This window comes from Silene latifolia, chromosome 8 (genome assembly GCF_048544455.1).
Source record: "Silene latifolia isolate original U9 population chromosome 8, ASM4854445v1, whole genome shotgun sequence".
NCBI classification, from domain to species: domain Eukaryota; kingdom Viridiplantae; phylum Streptophyta; class Magnoliopsida; order Caryophyllales; family Caryophyllaceae; genus Silene; species Silene latifolia.
The window spans coordinates 78,149,754-78,157,228 of NC_133533.1; positions in this window are offsets into that span (position 1 = coordinate 78,149,754).

The window sequence follows — 7,475 nt, forward strand, 5'->3', positions numbered from 1 at the left end:
AGATCCCCATTCATCCGGATGATCAGAGTAAGACCACTTTTACCTGTCCATTGTGGTGTTTTGCATCTTTGCAGAATGCCTTTCGGGTTGTGTAACGCCCTTGACTACCTTCGAGGTGCATGATGGGGATTTTTTCTGATTATATAGAGAACATTATGGAGGTATTTATGGATGATTTCTCAGTTTATGGTAATGACTTTGATCGTTGTTTAGCTAATCTTGATAAAGTCATGCAGCGTTGTATTGATGTTAATCTTGTGTTAAACTGGGAAAAGTGTCAGTTTATGGTCAATGAGGGAGTTGTGTTAGGGCATCTGATTTCTGATAAAGGTATGCATGTTGATAAAGCAAAAGTGCAGGTGATTGAGCAATTGCCTCCTCCCGTGAATGTTAAAGGAGTGAGGAGTTTCCTTGGTCACGCTGGTTTCTATCGGCGTTTCATTAAGGATTTTTCAATAATTGCTAAACCACTTACACAATTGCTCCTTAAGGATGTTGTCTTTGAGTTTACTGATGAGTGCCTTTTAGCTTTTAACAGGTTAAAGGAGGCTCTAGTTTCTGCACCAATCATTCAGCCGCCTGATTGGGATCTCCCATTTGAGATTATGTGTGATGCCAGCGATTATGCAATTGGTACAGTTTTGGGACAGCGGAAGAATAAAGCTTTGAATGCCATATATTATGCGAGCCGAACTCTGGATGAGGCTCAAGTCAACTATTATACCACTGAGAAGGAGTTTCTAGCTGTAGTTTTTGCTTTAGACAAATTTCGGTCTTATTTGTTAGGTTCTAAGGTTGTTGTTTATACTGACCATGCAGCGCTGAAGACTCTCTTTTTTAAGAAGGATGCGAAGCCAAGGCTTTTGAGGTGGATACTCCTTTTGTAGGAGTTTGATTTGGAGATCAAAGATAAGAAAGGAGCAGAGAATGTGGTGGCTGACCATTTATCTCGTCTGCAGCTGACAGAAAGGGAGGATTCGTTACCTATTAATGATTCTTTTCCTGATGAGAGTCTGTTAGCTATTACTAATTCAGGGTCTTATCCACCTCCGTGGTTTTCTGATTTTGCTAACTTTGCCGTGACAGGTAGGATACCACCCGAGCTTTCATGGCAGCAGAAGAAGCGGTTCGCTTATGATGCTAGACAATACTTTTGGGATGATCCTTATGTTTTCAAGGAATGCGCAGACGGTCTTATCCGGAGATGTGTGCCTCAATGGGAGGTGAAGGATATCATAGAAGCTTGCCACTCTTCTGCCTATGGTGGTCACCATGGTCCATCCCGGACTGTGGCAAAGGTACTCCAATCTGGTTTCTATTGGCCAACTTTGCATGCAGATAGTGGCAATTTTGTTGCTGAGTGCGATGCTTGTCAAAGATCGGGAAATATTTCCAAGAGACATGAGATGCCACAGGTAGGCATTTTAGAGGTTGAGATTTTTGATGTCTGGGGCATTGATTATCAAGGACCTTTTCCGAGCAGTCAAGGTAATAAATATATCCTCGTAGCTGTAGATTATGTGTCCAAATGGGTAGAAGCTATCGCTACTCCCCATTGAGACGCAAAGGCCGTGATTAAACTGTTTAAAAAGATTATTTTCCCTCGTTTTGGTGTCCCTAGGGTTGTCATTAGCGATGGGGGAATGCATTTTAAAGAGAAACAACTTATTGCTTTATTGACTAAATTCGGTGTCCAACATCGTAGAGGTTTGGGGTATCATCTCCAAACTAGTGGTCAGGTTGAGATTTCTAACAGAGAATTGAAAGAAGTCTTAGCTAAAGTTATTTCTAAATCACGGAAAGATTGGAGTCTTAAGTTAGATGATGTCTTATGGGCTTATAGGACTGCGTTTAAAACGCCAATTGGGATGTCACCATTCCGATTGATTTATGGTAAGACACGTCATTTACCTGTTGAGTTGGAGCGTAAGTCTTGGTGGGCTATATGTGATTTGAATTTGGATCCTAACCTCTCTCGTGAGAAACGCATGACACAGCTAAATGAGCTGGAGGAATTTAGGCTGCTGGCCTATGATAATGCTAGGATCTACAAAGAGAAAACGAAGCGCTGGCACGACAAGAGAATCATCAAGCGCGAGTTCCATATTGGCGATAAGGTACTTCTTTTTAATGCTCGTATCCGTTTATTTCCTGTTAAGCTGAAATCCAGGTGGACTGGCCCCTATACGGTCACCGCAGTTACAAAATTCGGATCAGTTGAATTGGAGACCTCTGCTGGAGAAAGGTTCAAAGTTAATGGCCAATATGTGAAACATTATCACGGTGCAGACGATTTCGTTGGGCAGGTCGAAGTACTATACTTTGACCCAATTTTAGAAGCTTCAAACTGAGGTAAAAAGGTCGTGCGGGACCTCCTAAACCAGCGCTAACCGGGAGGCAACCCGGCTTGTAAATTTTTTGTAATTAGGAGCTTAATAGTTTTATTTCATTTAATTTGCATTAGGAGCTTTAGTTATTTCTTTTTATTTAGCAATTTCTTGGTTTGAAAAATATGCGCCTTTGAGATTTTTTTGCAGGAATTTAATTTATGCAAAATGCGTCGGATGATTTACTGAATGTTCATGAGAGAAAGACGGGAAAATGAAGTGGAAAAATAATTTTTTGACGATTTTGTGTTTAATTGCCAGCGTGCGCAGTCGATCGACTAAGTTACTTAGTCGATTGAATGAGCAGAAAAGGGCAGAAGCTATTTCTTGGAGAGATTGGTCGATCGACTGGGTCATATAGTCGATCGACCACCACGCGACAACGAGAGAGCTGCATAAGGGGATCCTGGTCGATCGACTGGGCATGATAGTCGATCGACCACCGCGCGAATCAGAATGCAAGTTAATAGGAAAATTTTATTTCATTCTTCATTCATTCTTTCACTTTCATAAAATCAAAAATCAGAAGAAAACCCTTGTTCTTCCCCTTCCTTGCGATTTTCCTGCAAATCTCCCTTAATCTCGATTTTTCTTGCTTAAATCTTCAAGTTCTCGCCAAAGGTATGTCTCTAATCTTCTTTTAATCCTTTATTTTCGATTCTCGCTGCATTTCTATGCCCATATTTCGAGACAAGCTATCTTTTGATCGAAAAATCGATTTGGGGAAAATCGATTTCAGGCCAATTTCTTTCGCTTTTTGTGCTTTAATTGTATTTGCTTACCTATTCCATTGGATTTCGAGCCATTTTAGCAACTAGGGACAGCTTAATTCCGTCTTCCCCCAATTCTTCGAAACCCTAAATTCATGTTCAGTTCTGATTTTGTTTCGGGTTTTCATAAATTGTCATTGTTATGGAAAGCTTGTTGCTAATTTGTTGTTTGTAGGAAACAAAAATGACGAAAGGAAAGCAGCAAATGTTCGAAGGTCAGTCCAGTCAGGGAGCTGCCAAACGGTCGCGAGGTCCGCCACTGATGATTAAGGATACTACGGATAGTCTACCTGACTATCCGCAGGTTATTTTTTCCACCTCTACTCAGCGAGCTAAATTCGCTCTCTTTGTCGCAAAAATGAAAGTTACAGCCACTCGTTTTCTTCACAGGCCGACTTTAGAGAAATTAGGTTGTTTTGAGTCTGTTGTGTCCCTGCTAAATAGGACAGGAATGTCGGGTCTTGTGGACATGGCTGAGTTCACTTATTACATTTTGACCCTCGAGTTTTTCTCGTCTTATGCTTTTGACCAGGCTTCTTTTGAAGCCAACAGGAGTAGCCCTTGCATTTCTTTTCGGCTATTCAATGTCACCTACTCCCTGACATAAGCCGACTTTGCTGGATTTTTGGGTCTTTATTTCGAGGGTAACACCTCGGAAACTTCTGATGTTCACCGGGTCATGTGGTCATGTATCTCTGACTGGAACGGCCCTAAGAGGACGGGCACTTCCGTCCACTTGCCCCCTTTTCGTTATTTTCTACGACTGATGGGTAATAGCATTTTCGGCCGCAAGGAGTCAAATAATGTGAATACTATTGAACTGTCTATCTTGGCGGGCTATCTGAACATTGAAAGTCGGGTAGCCCGTATCTATAACATCGCGTTTTAGACTGCCTCTCACTTTCACAGTAAAAGTGAGGGCACTTTGGCCACTATTGCTTGTGGTGGGTTGGTGACGCGTATCGCCAACCGTCTAGTTCTTCTTTTTCCTCGAGAGGAGGCCCCTATTGACCTTGTCCTACGCTTCATGGATCTTGCCTACGCGAGGTCTGTGAAGTGGGATGACAGTCGGAGTCGGTAGAAGATTGACTCTTTCATCTGCGACCGCATCCCTGTTCTTGGCCTCCTTCCTATCCTGCCCCTTACCACTGTCCAGGGGGCAGCTCGCCCGCCCTTGAATAGCTACAGGCTTCCTATTGGGGCGGGCACCGCTACTGCTAGCACCTCGAGGCGGGCTCATGCCTCATTTTCACAGGCCTCCTCCTCTTCTGCTCCTGCTCCCACGGGTTACCCGGCCACTTTCCGTCCCCCTACACCTATGGTTATCCCTGAGGTCATGGACCAAAGGGGGATGTCACGTGTGTTGAGTGACTTGTGCAAGAGCTTTGATCAGCACAGACTAGACACGGCCCTGGCCCTGTACCCAGTTTACGAGGAGTACGCCCGGACGGGGATGCTCCCACGAGGTGCCTGGACTCACCCGTCCTTCTTTGTTCCTCCGGTGGGCGGTTACCCTCAGCCTGCTAGGAGACCTCCTCCCACGACTACTACTGCCGCTGCTGCTGAGGCGGACGAGGAGGATGACTCAGGGTCCGAGGAGGATGAGGGTAGCGATCCCGAGTATGACGGTGGAGATTAGATGCTTGTGACCTCCCCTGTTTTTGGCTGGTTTGGGGAGGTCGCCTTTTGTGAGTTTCCGATCCCTCTTTATTAGTTTCTTTTTATTTTGTTGTGCTTTTATTCTTCCCTATTTCTGCTGGTGATTTGCTGCTGAGCACAATGGGGGCATTGTACGTTTTGGTTTGGGGAGGGTATTTGCATATGTCTTTTGCGTCGGCATTTGTTTTTTATTGCATTTCAGTCACACGTTTACTGCATTTTAGCTTGCATTTGTGTTATTTCAAAAAAAAAAAAAAACAAAGAAAAAATCGAAAAAATTCATAAAAATCAAAAATATCACGTTTACTTTTGCACATAGTCGAGTCGGATTGGAGTTTATTAATGATGACATTGCACTATTAGTCAAATATTTGCTATTCCTTGCCTTTTCACAACTGCTTAGCGAGAATTAAAAGTGATTTCTCAAATTTTGTTGCGGAATTTACTTCGGGTTATTAGACTTGACTCATTACTTTTGGCAAACTACTTACACTTTCTGAGATATAGAGCCTATAACTGGTGACATTCATGACCGGTTAATTTAGGATTGAGAGTAGTACTCCCATCATTTCATGTTTTTCACGTGTATGAGTTTTGATTGCTTATTGCCTATACGCATCGGTTTGTGGTCGGTATTACGTGTTTTGAGAACTATTGCATCTTCCCCTTTCTCATTTTACCCCATTTAACTCCACTATAAGCCGTATCTGCCAGTTGCCCTTAACTACATCCCATACTTAGCCTACCATTGTGCCAAGCTAGGTAGTAGTAGAGGAATTTGTCGAATTATAGTAGTTTTGGTTCGTTTTGTAATGTTGGAGTGAGTATTAAGTCAAAAAAAAAAAAACTCAGAAAAAATGAAAAAAAGAGGAAGTTGATCTGGGCAGAGAGCACTGGAATGCAGGGGTGGTCGATCGACTGCTGTTTCTGGTCGATCGACTGGCAGCTCAGAAAATGAAAAAAAAAAAAGAGAAGAAAAAAACAGAAAGAAAGAATTCGGCTGAGTTGAGAACACACCTCATGTGCTTATTTTATGATTTGGAGGTGTCTGTTTTGGGATAGTGTGTTGCCTAGACATTTAGAGGCAATGGTTTATATTTCGAGTTGGAGGAACGGGATACGGTTTCTGATGGTTTGTTAGGTACTAGCTTGGCTCTTACCCTCACATTTCCATACTTGTTTTGCCCTTTCTTTCCCACTTAGCTTCACATATCCAAATCTTGCAATAGTTCGGCATGTAATAGTCCTTGACGGTGGTTATGCGTATGTACAGTAGCTAGAATCATTATTCATACTAGTCAAGCATACATGTTTTGTCGGTCGCAGTCTAGGTGAGAGTCTGTATTTTCTTCCCTCTCTTCTACATATATTCTTACCATTTGCCTTGCTGAGAGAAGAGTGACCCGGGAGAGTCCAAATTTATGAGTCTTGCAAGGTCGAACGCCCGATTTAATTCCATAATATTCATAAATTTGTTCACTTGCTTTGAGCTTTGCAGTAGTTGATTATGTGCATTAAACGGTTTAACATTGACTTGTAGCTAGCTCTGAGATATACTCCTTTCCATTAGGTCCTTTTAGTTGTATTTAGTGCTTGCTTGGGGACAAGCAAGGTTTGGTTTGGGGAGATTTGATACGTGCATATTCTATACACTTTATTTGCAGTTTTGGCACGTATTTCCATGCGTATTTGTTAGCTTTAAGCTACTATTTCTCCCGAAACGGTTTACTTTGCGATCTCTATGATTTATTGTAGGAATGAGTGAAAGTGAGCTAAATCAAGCCTAAATCGTCCTCCGGAGGCAACTTCAGGGAAGCTTGGAAGAAGGGAGTTCGTACTCACTCACCTTGGGATGCGTGCATTGGAGTGAAGTGGCTGTTTTGAAGAGAGGAGGAAGTTACTGCATAGCTCAGCTGGTCGATCGACCAGCATCATTGGTCGATCAACCGTGAAATTTCAGCGGATGCTACTATACTGCACTCACCAGTCGATCGACCATGCCCTTTAGTCGATCGACCAGGCCGCGAGGCTGAGATCTATTTTATGCTTTAGACTTTTAAAAGCCCAATTTGCAATTAACTTTTTGGCATCGTTTATCAGTAGAACGCAGAATAATTTTAGGTTATGCTTTTGATGAGGGAAGAACTCAAGTTTTAGATCTAGTTTTGGGGAAAGAAAGGTAGACTACGGATTGCAATTCAATTGCCTTTGTTCATCAATTCTTAGTAAGTTTTAATGCAATTTCCATCTTCATTGTTTCTAATCAATTTAATTCTTGTTATTATTAGTTTTATTCAGAAATTCAGTTTTATTCTTTTGCCTTAAATTCAATTTTAATTATGTCAATCTCATTCTTTGCCTTCAATTTCGCAATTGTTATAGTTTTAATCATGCATAGCTAATCTTATTGATTGGGAACGAGGTAAGCTATGGCGTAAAATAGGGTCAATTTATTAGTATGATTTTCTTCCATATCGATCTTGTTTTCTCTTGATAAACCTTTTTACTAGATTGAAAGATTAGTAATTAAGTTATCATTAGATTTGGAATTTCCTTTGAGCGAAAGCTTTGAGAAATTCTAGGGAATTAGAAGACCGTAAGGTTAATTTGAGCATTGATCGAAAGGCTTGCTCATCTTTCCTGAGACCGTATTATAGGA